Genomic DNA, 13,640 nt, shown 5'->3' on the forward strand with positions numbered 1-13,640 from the left:
AATAATAAAGTCTTGATGAGGTCAAACAGCTCCAGCAACACTTACAGTTTAAAGAGCAACTTTACTGGACTGATACTGATGCATTTCGGCTTCTGGCCTTCATCAGACCCTGATCAAGGCCACAAGCCGAAATGTGTCGGTCCAGTAAAGTTGTTCTGAATGTGTCTTTCACAGTGATTAAACACACATTGAATAGATGTTCTACTGCATAATGTTCTCGTCTGCCACACTGAAAGCTTGTTGTCACTGGTTGGTTAAGTTAGCAAAGCTGTAACCAAAAAAGTTGTTTGTTTTAAAAAAAATTGTTTAGTTCATTTTTTATTATTTATTATTATTTATTAGTTTTTAAAAACTTTTTGCTCCTTCTTCTGCTGGCACAGTGGAGGGGTTTGCATACTCTGATATCAGTGTAGTGCCTGGCATCATGTCCAGCCCAAACAAAAAAATCAGTTTGCATTCATAGAGAAACAGAGTAAAGTGCTTAGAATAAAAAAGGTCATTATTCGATAGCCTTATACTATTGTTTGCCAGTGTACAAACGCTGTAGAAGGTCCTCTATAAGGTACATTTTAACACGCTTACAGGCTAGCATTACTCTCAACTTTAATATACTCAAATGGAAATTGAACATTTATTGATAAAGTGAGATTCACTTAAATTTGGTGACAAGCTGACATCTGGATTTAACAATTTAATGTTAAGGTTAAATAATTTAACATAAATGCTGCCAAGTGTTTGTTTCCTGTTTGTGTAAAGATTGCTTTAACAGATAGATAATGTTAGCTAGACAGTAATTTTCATCCAATATTTTCATTGCACATGATATAAAGCTCTTCTTGGAACATTTTAATATCAGCATGCCTGGAGAGGGAAAATTAAAAGTTGTAACCTACATTACTTAAACTAATGTAACTTAACTTTCCCTCCATAACAGAAAACTCATGAGCAGGGCTGAGACAAGACCAGCTAACAGCAGACACATGGACCTCCTTAAGCACATAGCAGTTGCTGTTAGCTCACGAGATATCCCAGCACTTAATAGCAAATCACCTTTGATTTTCAAATGGAGAGCAAAACAAAACAAATGAACGAAACAAATTTGGAAATACAAATTTGATTAGCTTGGTAAAGTATTTTATTTACAAATGTTTTCATAAGACCGGTGGCGGAGGTTGAAGGATACAAATGTATCATTTACAACTTTGCATTTGTCATTTACTCTTGTGTTAAGATAACAATTTACAATTGTAACTGAGGTAAAGTTAATGTCACAGACTGTAAAGAACGCACATTTAACTTTACGACAGCAATGTTAACAAGCTTTCAATCAGAAAAACATTCATACACAGCTAAGTCAATCCCAATTTTAGGGGTTTTATCTCTTAGAGACAGAGCAGGACTTCAGTGGCCGAAGAAATGCAGCCCAAAGAGGATTTGAGTAAGTAGACATTAATGTTTGGTTATTAATAAATTTGTTAGTTTTTCCTGCCAGGTTAGTTAGGTCATAAAACGCTGTATAAAGTGGGGTGATAACGACAAATGTCTGGAGTGACAAATATAAATCCCATTTTATTGTTGTGTTTTATAGGCAGTTTCTGAAGGAGCACTCCCTGGTGGACAAAACTGAGCCCACAAAAAGTAAAAAGAAAGTGGGAGAACCTCAAACAAAAATAAGGCAAGTTAGCTGGCTGTGTTCCCTATTGAACATTGTTGTTAGACCTTCTACAATGCCTGTACTTTTACACTGAGAGCTGCACAGGCCATTAGGTGGAACAGATGCAGATGTAATGGAACATTGCAGTGTTTCAGAGGCACCCGAATTTACACTATAAAATTTGCTGGATGTGGTGATGCTGGTGATGTTTGCTGTCTGAAATTTACATGCTTCAGAGAGATGTATAGATGGCAGATTAGAAGGCTCTTCTCTAGCAGCTGCTGGGAGCTTCTGCAAAAGTTTCCAGAGTGCATCTGAACAGTTAAAGAAGACATTAGCCGATTACTGCACAAGCAAAAACATTTACTTGCAGCATGTAGGACAAACACTGCTGCAGTGCATCAATTATTTCTTAGTTGTGATTATTCATTAATAAAATAAAAGAGGATGCACCACAATTAAACACATGTCCAACAATATGAGTAATTATTTGTCCATATTAGTCAGCTAATTTCAGCACAGTGTCTAACTTACTTACTGGGTAGAAAGAGCAGCACTAAGCAGGCAGAAATTAAATTTTCAATTTTATTTATAAAGCCCATTATCACAAAACACAGTTTGCCTCAGAGGGCTTTGCAGTATATGACATCCCTCTGCCCTTAGACCCTCGCATCATCGAAGAAAAAACTCCCCCAAAAAACCCTGTAATGGGGGGAAAAACAGCTGTAGCAACAGCAATGAACTATATAAACTACTGGCTTGACATTCAGATGATTCATAAGCATTCTTCAGTTCTCAGCAGCTATCATCATTATCTAGTATCATTATCTAGCTTTGCTTGATTTCAACTTAGATAGCTTGTTCAAATGAAACGTCTTCACCCAAAGCAGCCTTTTTTATGTTATAAAAGAAGACATGCCTCTGTATTTGGATCTCTTTTCCTCCTTCTCTCTTCTTATCAACTGCGCACCTGAAGGTTTAGACTTTTTTTTCTGGAAAAAAAAGTAAATGTAGATAACTTATGACCTGCCTGTTGATATCTGTCAGCCAGGCCTCTCTCCCTCTCTGACCTGAATTTCCCCGACTTTCCCTTTCAATATGCAATGCTGTCAGTGCTCACGGTGAAGGCTAGTCAAGGTCAGTCAAATGATGAGAAACAACAGGGGCACTGAGTTTATGATTATTTCTGTCTTCATTTGTACACTTGTTATTTTCAAGGCAGAACACGAGCAAAGGGTGGTGGGGATTAACCTAATGGATGAGGCACTGGGCCGGAGGTCAAGTATAACTCCTCCGGTCACCATTGACTCCATTGACTTCTACATTCTTTGTTACTGTTATGCTACTGTTTTTTTTCTTCAGTTTACTAAAAAAATATATTGTATTTTAAGTTCAGTCTTGTTAAAAAATGAATTGTCCTGAAAAACATATTTGTCACACAATGTTATGACTTATCTGACAGTACACACCTACTGTATGCTAGGTCAAGAGCCCACAATAACTACATTACTACATAGATGACTTTTAAATAAATGTTTATGTGGGTCACTTACTTGGTTATCTTCAAACATGATGGCCAGAAGATAACTCCATATATATATTTTTTAAAAATATGTTTATTCATTCTTCTTACAGGCATGGTACAATGAAAATTAGTAAACATTGATAACATTTTTTGTTTTTTTCACAGAACCCCCCACCCCTCCACCCCTGGTCCTACACAGAATTCTTACAGCTACTGAAGAAAATGAAGACATAAACAATCATAAACAATACACTATCCACTCTTTCTTCCTTCTGAACATAGTGGTCGAGTCTGTAACAATACAAAAGCACTTGTAGATTGACAGTAATGCAAAACAACTTCCAGTTGCCCAGTAAAATATGTTGACATGTATTCACAAAGTATGTGTAGCAGGAGAGACCTCTCTGCCCAGGGCAATTGTGCCCTGTTATGGTGGCCAATCACCAGCAGGGGGCACTTCATAAAAGGGAGTGGAGCCTCCTTGCTCTCCCTCTTCCTTGGTCTTGGCTTGGCGGCTCGCCACACCTCTCTGGTTGCCTCACTTCCGGCCTTCCACTCGACCTGTTGCAGGTGAGCTAGCGATGGCTGTGCTGCTGCACGCTGTTGATATATTGTTTGGTGTCACGCTGAATTATGGCTGCTGTCCTAGGTGACGTGGCTGGACACCCCCGGACTGTAATGCTCTGCATGAGTCTCCGCTCTCCTCCTCGGGTGTGTGTCGGCAGAAGCTGTTTGTTGGTATGTTGGCCTCTCGTGCTCCACCTCCTCTAGCCACCGCTGACGCTGTTTACTGATACCTGCCTTCTCCTGTGTTTAGGGAGACTCCGTTAGCAGCTAATGCTAAACACGTCACGGATCACTGCTGCTTTGCTCGGTGTCGCTTCAAACGGCTCGTCCACGTCTACTGCGATCATGTGTCGCCGGCTTGTTTTATCTGTGTTGATTCTCCGCTGCAAGTGTTCGCCTGTCTGGCTCGCCGTGCTGCCGATGCTAACCTGGGCTACATGCTAACGATTGTTGCTACGCCGCTGACCTACACGCTGTTGGTGGCTAACGTTGTAGCCGTCCTGAGTTTCGGACACGGCGGGTCTGTCACCGGGTAGTGGACACGAGCACTAACCCGAATTTAGACCGGGCGGATTTATATTGGGGTTAATCCCGGTTTGCTGTTTGTTTTGGTGGTTTATTTGGTTCTGATTTAGTGATATGTTCATTTGTTTTGGTTTTGTTTATTCTATTGACTGTATCATTTGATTTGTAGATTGTGTTGTAATTCATTGAGTTGAGATTTATTTCTCGTTTTTGCATTGATTAGTTTCTTTTCTATTTAGGACTTTGTATTTTATTTGATTGTTTCTTTTCATTTCTATGATTGTAATTGAGTAGGCTAAATCCTTATTCTGTTTTGTTGTTAGTGATTCCTGCCAGCTCTGTCTTATTGTTGTTTTGGTTTGCCAATTTCATTTCATCTTTATTTTTCATTTGTGTTGCAAGTTTTTTTGGATCCCTCACCTCCCCTTTTGACTCACGTCCCTCCACTGGTAAGCCTCAGCTCTGTCAAGTCCTTAGTGTATATTTTAATATCCCCTTAATGTTGGCCTGTTTTAATTGTCCATTTTTAAAAAGTATTGTTAATAAAAATTGTAATCCTAACTGGAACCACGTCCTTTGAGTCTCTTCATTAGTGCAACGGACCTGAGTGTCCTTGTGTGTGTGACACTAATTTCCTAGGGTGAAATTCCCTAGGTGGCGTTGTCGGGTTTTTGTGAGATTGATAACACTAAAAGCTAAACTTGGGCTCTATTCACCCATTCCTTTAAATTCCACGATTCGGATCGCCACATATGCATCATTGGAGGGTGATTCATTTATCCTGTAATGTCTTTAATTTGGATATAGAGTCAACCATAGGGCCCCAGGCAGTCTCAAATTGTCCAGATGATACACTAAATTTTCTCCAAGTTTAAGAAAAGCATTAGGTCTTTGAGCCATAGAGATGCTTTGGGGGCAAATGGCGACTTCGACTCCAATAGTTTGCGGTGCAGAACTAGGAGAATGGGAGCTGCAAGTTACCGCAGCTCCCGCTACAAAACAAGAAGAGAGAAGTGTCACAACTAGTGTAAAAAAGTGAAACACTACAGCGGCATCAACGTGAGCGGCCTACCTCCGAGCCCTACTGCACCCAGCAACGTGCCCACCAGAACTGCCCACTTCCTCCGGTCCACCGCCACTTGCAGCACTGCAACGGAGCTAGAGGATGAAGCCCCAGAACCGATTAAAGCAGCTGAAAACCAGCTGATGATGCTAGGATGCCTACTTTGACGATCAGGTGGTGCGACACAGACACACACGCCGACACAGCACACAAGACGCACAGCGGAAGCAGAGAGGAGGCCGCCCTACCCCACAAGCTGCCATACGGACTGGCACAGTGCCATGCAGTGATGGGAGGGAGATAGATCACCCTGTCACATCTACCCCCCTTTTTTTTGCATCAGTGCCCCAACAATGAACCACACACAGGCCTCAACTCAAAGGCCTAAAAAGAGCAGACTGAGCATTAAGCATGGGCGGCTTCCTGGCAACACCATCTACCTGACCAGCAGAGCATGGGAGGTGAAGGACATTGGAATGCTGACCAGTTGTTAAGCGAGATGTACGACGCGGCGCATGCCCACTGGTGCTGGGTTGATCCCTAGGTGAGTGCAAAGGAGCTGCTTCAGAACTTCCCGGCTGTGGGGCTGTACCTGAGCTGGACCCAACTTCCAGCGGGACTTTCAACAGATGGCCTGATGAGCCAACTAAACGGGATGCCACTGGGATGGAAGGCAACGGGGTTTCTGGAAACAACACATAGAAATCATTAACAGAAGAGTCACTGTCAGCTTCCACCAAGGCTGGGAGAGGCCGTGCCTCTGGGGGTGGAACAAGAGGCTCAGGTCTCCCTATAGCCTTCAACATATCACGATGTACAGTCCTCACCTGGTGCAAAGCCTCCACAGGAGCAAACAACCACTCCCTAGCACCCTTGAACGCCACCTGGAGTCTGGCTTGATGCTAAATAATCCAGGCCTGTACCTCGCCTGGAACAGGGTTCTTGACCCGACCAAGAAGAAAGTCAATGGGGAGCTGTGGTTCCCGCCCAAACATCAGAAGGAAAGGGGACTCGCCAGCTCCATGATGAGGTGTGTTGTTATAGTTAAAAAGCAACTGTGGTAAACAGGAAGCCCAGTCCCATTTCTGTGACGCTGGCAGAGTGCAAAGCAGATTGTGGAGGGCTCTATTGAACCTTTTGCACTGTCCATTCCCTGCAGGATGGTATGGAGTGGTGCGGGATTTTGTGACCCCATACAAGCAGCAAAGTTGTTGAATCGGAATTAATGAGGAAAAAAAGATGGCCGCACGGAGCCGCACTGAGTAACACCAACTAAGGTCGTCAATAGTCCCACTAAAATGTGATCTTAATACGCTCCCTTTACGAGCAGAACTTTGAGAACTTTGAGAACAACCTGCAGAAGGAGACTATAAACTTAAGAGCTGATAAAGCTAGTGAAGTTTGGCGTACTTCTAACATTTTTGAGCATACGTGGCAAGAGCTGGTTGGAATAATGCCGACAGAACAAGGACAGCCAGACTCTAAGAGATCTAGAGACCTGCTGTCTTCAAGCGATCCCGATGAAAGCTTCACATTTACTGCAGGAGATCGGGAAATGCTGCACAGCATTTTTAAACAACTCAAAAAGCTCGACGTGTTGGATGAATTGAAAACTGATGTGGCAGAACTAAAAAAGTCAGTGGATTTTGCCCACAACACCATGGAGCAGATTGAAAAGGTCAATAAAACACTAAAAGAAGACGTTGGGAAACTAAAACAAACAGCAGAGGTCCTGACGAGTGAAAACAAGAAACTGAAAGCAGCTGTACTGGATTTACAGTGCAGATCCATGAGAGACAACCTGCTAATCATGGGAATACAAGAGCAGCCTCACGAGACTTACCAGGCTGCGGAGACACTCGTCCGATGCTTTTTGAGGAACCATCTGGGGTTTTCCGAGGAGGACGCAAAAGCCATACAGATTGAGAGAGCACACAGACTAGGACGGCGTCTCACAGGTAAATCCAGACCAATTGTGATCAAATTTGCAAATTCTAAGCAAGTCGACCACATTCTTTCCTTGAGCAAAATGTTGAAAGGCTCTCCTTCGTTATTACCAAGCAATATCCAAAGGAAGTTGTGGTAAAAAGAGCGAACTGTTCCCTGTAATGATCTCGCTTAAAGAGCAAGGACAAAAGTTCGTCTGGTAATGGATAAATTATAGGTTAACGGCGAGCTGTTTAATCAAAACAAAGTCGCTGACAAGTGACGTCACAACCATCGGCGACGTCTCTGTTTCCGCGCCGCAGCAGCAGCGAGGATTGAGAGAAAAAAAGAAAAAAAAAAAAAAAAAAGGACAACGAGGAGGACAGAGGGAAAAAGAAAAACAGTGCCTAGGATTATTTTTTTTCTCTTTTGAATGGAGGAAAAGACATGAACTAACAAGAAAAGAAGACAAGATTTTTTTTTTTTTTCCTTCGCCTGTTTATTGGATATTTTGCCTTTTCATGTGAAGAAAATTATGGGAGCTAGAAAGAAATTGATTTACTTTGTTTCCTTTTGATTAAAAGGTGAAAATAATCTCCCAAGTCTACACTTTATCAATTTTTGTGCTTATTTCCCCACAATTCTGGAGCTAATGAAATTTTTTATTCTTCTTTTGGGACGGACACCATGTAGAATGATGAACTTTTTAGGTTATAAGTTCTTTTTTGTCTTACTTGAGGGGTGCATGTTTATGTGTGTGTGTATGAATGTAGGTATGTCATGCAAGTACTTAGTATGGGATTTAAAAAATGAGAATAATAAAGGTAATTATGAGTTTAAAACAAACAATATATTTTTTTAAATGGCACATGGTATAGAGATCTCAACATATAATTGCAATGGGCTGGCAAGCTGTACCAAAAGACAAGAAGTATTTACGTGGCTTAAAGATAAATCTGATATAAAAATTTTTTGTCTGCAAGAAACCCATTCAACACCTGAAAAAGAAGCACTCTGGAGGTCGGAATGGGATGGTGAAATTTACTTTAGCCACGGAGTCAGTAACAGCAGAGGAGTTATGATTATGCTTAAAAAAGATCTGCCTTACACTATTCATAATTTACTATCAGATTCAGAAGGCAGATGGATAATCATGGACCTAACTATTGATAATTTGAACATACAGTTAATCAACTTATATGGCCCTAATGATGATAATGCAGTTTTTTTTTGAAAATATTTTCAATCATGTTAATACAGAGAAATCACACGTCATCATAACAGGAGATTTTAATACTGTTCTGAACATAAAAATGGACAGAGCCGGTACAACTACTATTAATAACCATCCGCAAGCTTTAATTGAAATAGAAGAGTCGAAAGCATCATTAGATTTAGTGGACATATGGAGGTTTCGGAACCCAGGGTCCATAAGATATTCCTGGCGTAGAGGGAAGCAGGCTAGCCGACTTGATTATTTCCTTATATCCTTTTCTTTGGTTTCAAAAATAACAAAATCTTATATTGGTGAAAAACTGAGATCGGATCACTCTATAGTATGCCTCAAAATAATAACATCAGAATACCCACGAGGAAAAGGATACTGGAAATTTAATAAATCTCTCCTGAATAACCCAGAATTTATTGATAATACAAAACAGTTTATAAATGAATTCTTCCAGATAAATGAAAAAACAGCCAATCCTCATATCGTTTGGGACGCATTTAAGTGTGCCTTTAGAGGACACTGTATAAAAAAATCATCAATTAAAAAAAAAGAAACTACACAAAAAGAAAATGGTCTAATTAAAGAAATTAAAGAACTAAATGAGGAAATAGACAAAGCTTATTCACAGGAGCTCTCTGAAATATTAGAACAAAAACAAGATGAGCTAGAGAACATATACTATGAACGTGCCATAGGCCAAATAACCCAATCTAAGGCTGTATGGATGGAACGGGGGGAAAAATGTACTTTACAGTTTTTAAGACTACAGCAAAGAAATATAGCTAAAAAAAATATAACCAGCTTAACTACACCAAACAGTACTATTATAAACCCTCAAGAGATTTTAAATATGGAAGTGGAATATTTTCAAAAACTATTTTAGAAAACACAGAATCCTGCAACTACAATATTTTTCCTCCCGAGTCCAATAGGTACGAACTTACAACAGAACTACAGCAATCTTGTGAGGGAGATTTAACGGAAGATGAAATCCTCGAGGCTGTTAGATCTTTCTCTCCGGGTAAAGCTAGTGGTTTGGATGGTATTCCGATAGAGGTATATTCCACCTTCTTCAATGAACTCAAAACTTATCTTTTAGCTTCATTTAATTACTCTTATGTCAATGGTTTTCTGTCAGAAACACAAAAACAAGGTGTCATTTCGCTGCTGTTGAAACAAAATTCTGATGGCCAATATAAAGACCCAACAAAAATGGAAAATTGGAGGCCCTTAACATTACTTTGCTGTGATAACCGCATACTTGCTAAATGTATAGCTTCACGTATAAAAAAGGTTATAGGCAATATCATAAATCATGAGCAGGTAGGATTTAGCAAAGGTAGATTCATTGGTGAAAATATTAGACACATCATCGATTTAATAGAAGATTGTCAAACACATAATAAACCTGGTATTCTGTTTATCTCAGATTTGGAAAAGGCTTTTGACAAAGTAAACTGGAATTTTATTTACAATACACTTAAGTTTTTTAATTTTGGGAAAAATATTATAAGATGGGTACAGATTTTTTATAATCAACCAACCAGTAAAATACTAAATTATGGATATTTATCGGACAGTATTGCACTATCTAGAGGAGTCCGGCAGGGGTGTGCTCTATCACCTTATTTATTTATTTTATGTATGGAAATATTGGCCATCAGAATCAGAAATAATGTAGTAATAAAAGGTCTGCAATTGCACAATAGAGAATGTAAACTCACAATGTATGCCGATGATGTAACTTTCTTTTTACAACCAGAAGAAGAATCTCTCAATGAGCTAATTAAGGAATTGAATATATTCTCAATTCATTCAGGGCTAAAGCCAAACTACGAGAAATGTGCAATTATGAGACTAGGAAATATTCTTGGAACAGACTATCAGTTAAAATCTGCAGCACCAGTGAAATGGACAGACAATGATGTTAAAATTCTGGGTATACATATATTTAACAATTTAAAAGACACAGTAAAATTCAATTATGAAAATAGAATGAAGAAAGTGGAGAAACTATTACTTCCATGGAGAGGAATTCCTTTATCCTTAATGGGTAAAGTTACATTAATAAACTCTTTAGTCATTCCACAATTTGTGCATTTAATGATTACAATCCCTTCCCCAGAGAAATCATTTCTAAAACTTTTTGAACAAAAATGTTTAAATTTATCTGGAACAATAAACCAGATAAGATTAAACGACAATACGTGTACAATTCACTAGAAAACGGGGGACTCAATTTAAAAAATCTAGAGATGATGAATGAATCTCTGAAAGCCTCATGGATAAAAAAAATCTATCTTAATCCAAACTGGATATCTAGCCTTGGATTAACAAATAAATATGAATTTTTCAAAAGTAAACTATTTATCTATTTTCAGTTAAAAAATACCCATATTGATTACATATTACAAAACAATCTTGATGGCATATCCACATTCTTCAAAGATGCATTGAAATCATGGCTAAATTTCCAATACTATCCTCCAGACAGCGTTTATGAGTTTCAAAATCAATTATTATGGATGAATTCTAATATATTAATAAATGGTCAACCTTTCCTGTGGAATACATGTTTACAAGCTGAGTTATGTTTATCAATGATCTTATTAATACTTCTGGTGAAATGTTCTCATATTCAGAGTTTTGTAGTAGATTTGGAGTTTGTGTCAAACAATTCCAGTATAATCAATTATTATCTGCAATACCAATTAAATGGAAACAAGCGATAAAAGGAAAAATTAAGTTATTAGTATGTAAACCACAGAGTAGGTGCAATGCATGGCAAGAAACATAAACAAAAAGATATACATGTTTTATTTACATACATCTGGGACAGCCTTTTTCCCCCATAGAATCTGCAGGAAATGGGAAGATGAATTCAACCTCCCTATTCTTTGGAAACACTATTTTAGGAATATATATGTTAGTGCTATCGACACTCAAGGATGTTTCAACTAAAGATATTTTATAGAATTATAGCAACTAATAAGCATCTTAAATTATGTAACATCACAGGAAACTCGTGGTGCAGATTCTGTGGGGTTGAAGAGGAAGATTTAATGCATCTGTTTTACTTTTGCCCATATGTGGCCCAATTTTGGATGGCTGTGCAGAAATGGTTGTTTGAATTCAAAATTAAAATAGACATTTGTCCCATTAACGTGATGTTTGGAGAGTTTGAGAACTTTCAAATCAATGTAGTGAATACAATATATTTTGTGGGAAAAATCTTAATTTTTAAGGGGAAATCAAAGGAAGATCTATGTATAACTAGATTTAAAAATAAATTACACCAAAAATTCACACTTGAAAAAGTCATAGCGGCAAATCTAGGCAAATTATGCACTCACAAAAAAAAATGGGAAAAAATATTCTGGGACATACTCTGAATAATTTTGGATTCAAATAAGAGACTAAAAACAACCATTTTCTTTTCATTTGCTGTGTACAAATTTATTATAAAACGTACTGTGTATGGTTAATTTTGGGTTAGAAAGGGAAGAAAGAAGAAAGGAAAGAAAAAAAAAAAAAAAAACTTAAATAAATTAAAGCTGTGTATGTATAAAAAATGAAATATACAAATTTAGATATGTATAAGGAACTTGCATGATGAGAAGAGATTATGTCAAATCTTTGGTATATATGTAGGTATGAATTTTTGAGTGTTTGAATGTTTTTTTTTTTTTTTGGGTGGCTCTAGTGTACCAAGAGTGCGCACAGTGTATGGTGTAGGTGTTGGTATATATGGAAATTTGTATGTAATATTTTCTTTGTAATCATTGTATGTTGGTACATACATTAATAAAAAAAAAAAAAAAAAAGTTGTTGAATCGGACAACTCTCAAAGCAGCGACCTTGGACGGAATGGATACAACTCGGGACCACATATTTGTAAAGCCACTCATTCAAGAGAACCTGGGCAACGGTGGAGGCCCGCTGATCCAGGGTGGGAACAGCCACAGAAAACTTGCTGAAGACATCAGTCATAACAAGAGCATTTTCAAGGCCATTTTGGGAAGGCTCCAGCAGCGTGAAATCAACCGCCACAATCTCATTTGGCTTGGATGCCAGCAAATGGCCCATGAAGCTACGTGACGCTGAGCTGGAGTCTTTTACGACCTGACAACGCTTGCACTCTTGAATCCATCCATCTTTATGTCTGAGGACATTCCCGGCCAGTAACAATGTCGCCTCACCAATTCGGTGGTCTGTTCGATGCCCTGATGACCATGCTGTTGGTGAAGTTGTTTCTTCTTTTAAGACTGCAGGCAGGAGAAGCTGCAACCCCCCCCCCCAGAATGGCTGCCATGGCTGGTCGGGACAGTTGACGCCGTTCAGCTGCGGAGGGTCAAGTCTGTCTCCTCCAGAAAAAGATCTCCTTCAGGAGGGGATCAACCTCCTGAAAGGAACCAATGTCTACAGCGGAGTGGCCTGGAGGGGCAGAAACGATGGACTGGGTCACCTTCACCCCAGAAGCTGGACCTGTTGCTTCCTGCAGGGCGCTGGGAACTGACGTGCCAGGCAAGAGTTGCTCAACAGTGCTGGATGTAAACTCAGGCTTACGGGAGAGTGCGGCCTGAATGGTACTTTATCTTGAAATCGAAAATGGCAAGCTCTGCAGCCCATCGCTGCTCAGTGGCCACAAGCTTTGCCAAATATAGGTGACTCAGCGGGTTGTTGTCTGTAAAGACAATGCACTTGTGCCCAAGCAGATAGTCACAACATTTTTTGGACATGGCCCATTTTAGCGCTAAGAACTCCAGTTTCATTGAGCTATTATTGCTCATGTTACGCTCAGTGGGCTGAAGGCCTCTGCTAGCGTACACCACTGGTCTCACGCCATTTTCTGCCTCCTGGGAAAGGACATCCCCCAGACCACTATAACTCGCATTGATTTCCAGGATAAAAGGATGTAAGAAGTCTGCATAGCTCAGCACGGGAGCAGACACCAGCCTAGCCTTTAAAGCCTTGAAGCGCTCCTCGCATTGGGGTGTCCAGGTGTCACTCAAAGCCTGTCCTGACCTCTTCCTAGACTTCGTGCCAGCAAGCGCTGCCACCAGCCTGTGCAGAGGGGCAGCCAGTTTCGCAAAACCTTCTACACACCACCGGTAGTAACTGGCAAAGCCAAGAAATGAACACAACTCAGACA

At 39.6% G+C, this 13,640-nt stretch overlaps 1 long non-coding RNA gene across 1 annotated transcript; it reads left to right on the forward strand.

The window, feature by feature from the left end:
* The first annotated feature begins 2,943 nt into the window (after window positions 1–2,943).
* On the forward strand, window positions 2,944–4,053 carry LOC148188794 (uncharacterized). Its single transcript, XR_015777575.1, has 3 exons — window positions 2,944–3,749; window positions 3,829–3,917; window positions 3,997–4,053. It is a non-coding gene; the product is annotated as an uncharacterized LOC148188794 (long non-coding RNA).
* Window positions 4,054–13,640: the final 9,587 nt, after the last annotated feature.

Source organism: Plectropomus leopardus, chromosome 9, assembly GCF_026936395.1.
Source record: "Plectropomus leopardus strain MGB_pleo_1.0 chromosome 9, ASM2693639v1, whole genome shotgun sequence".
In the NCBI taxonomy this organism is placed as follows: Eukaryota; Metazoa; Chordata; class Actinopteri; order Perciformes; family Serranidae; genus Plectropomus; species Plectropomus leopardus.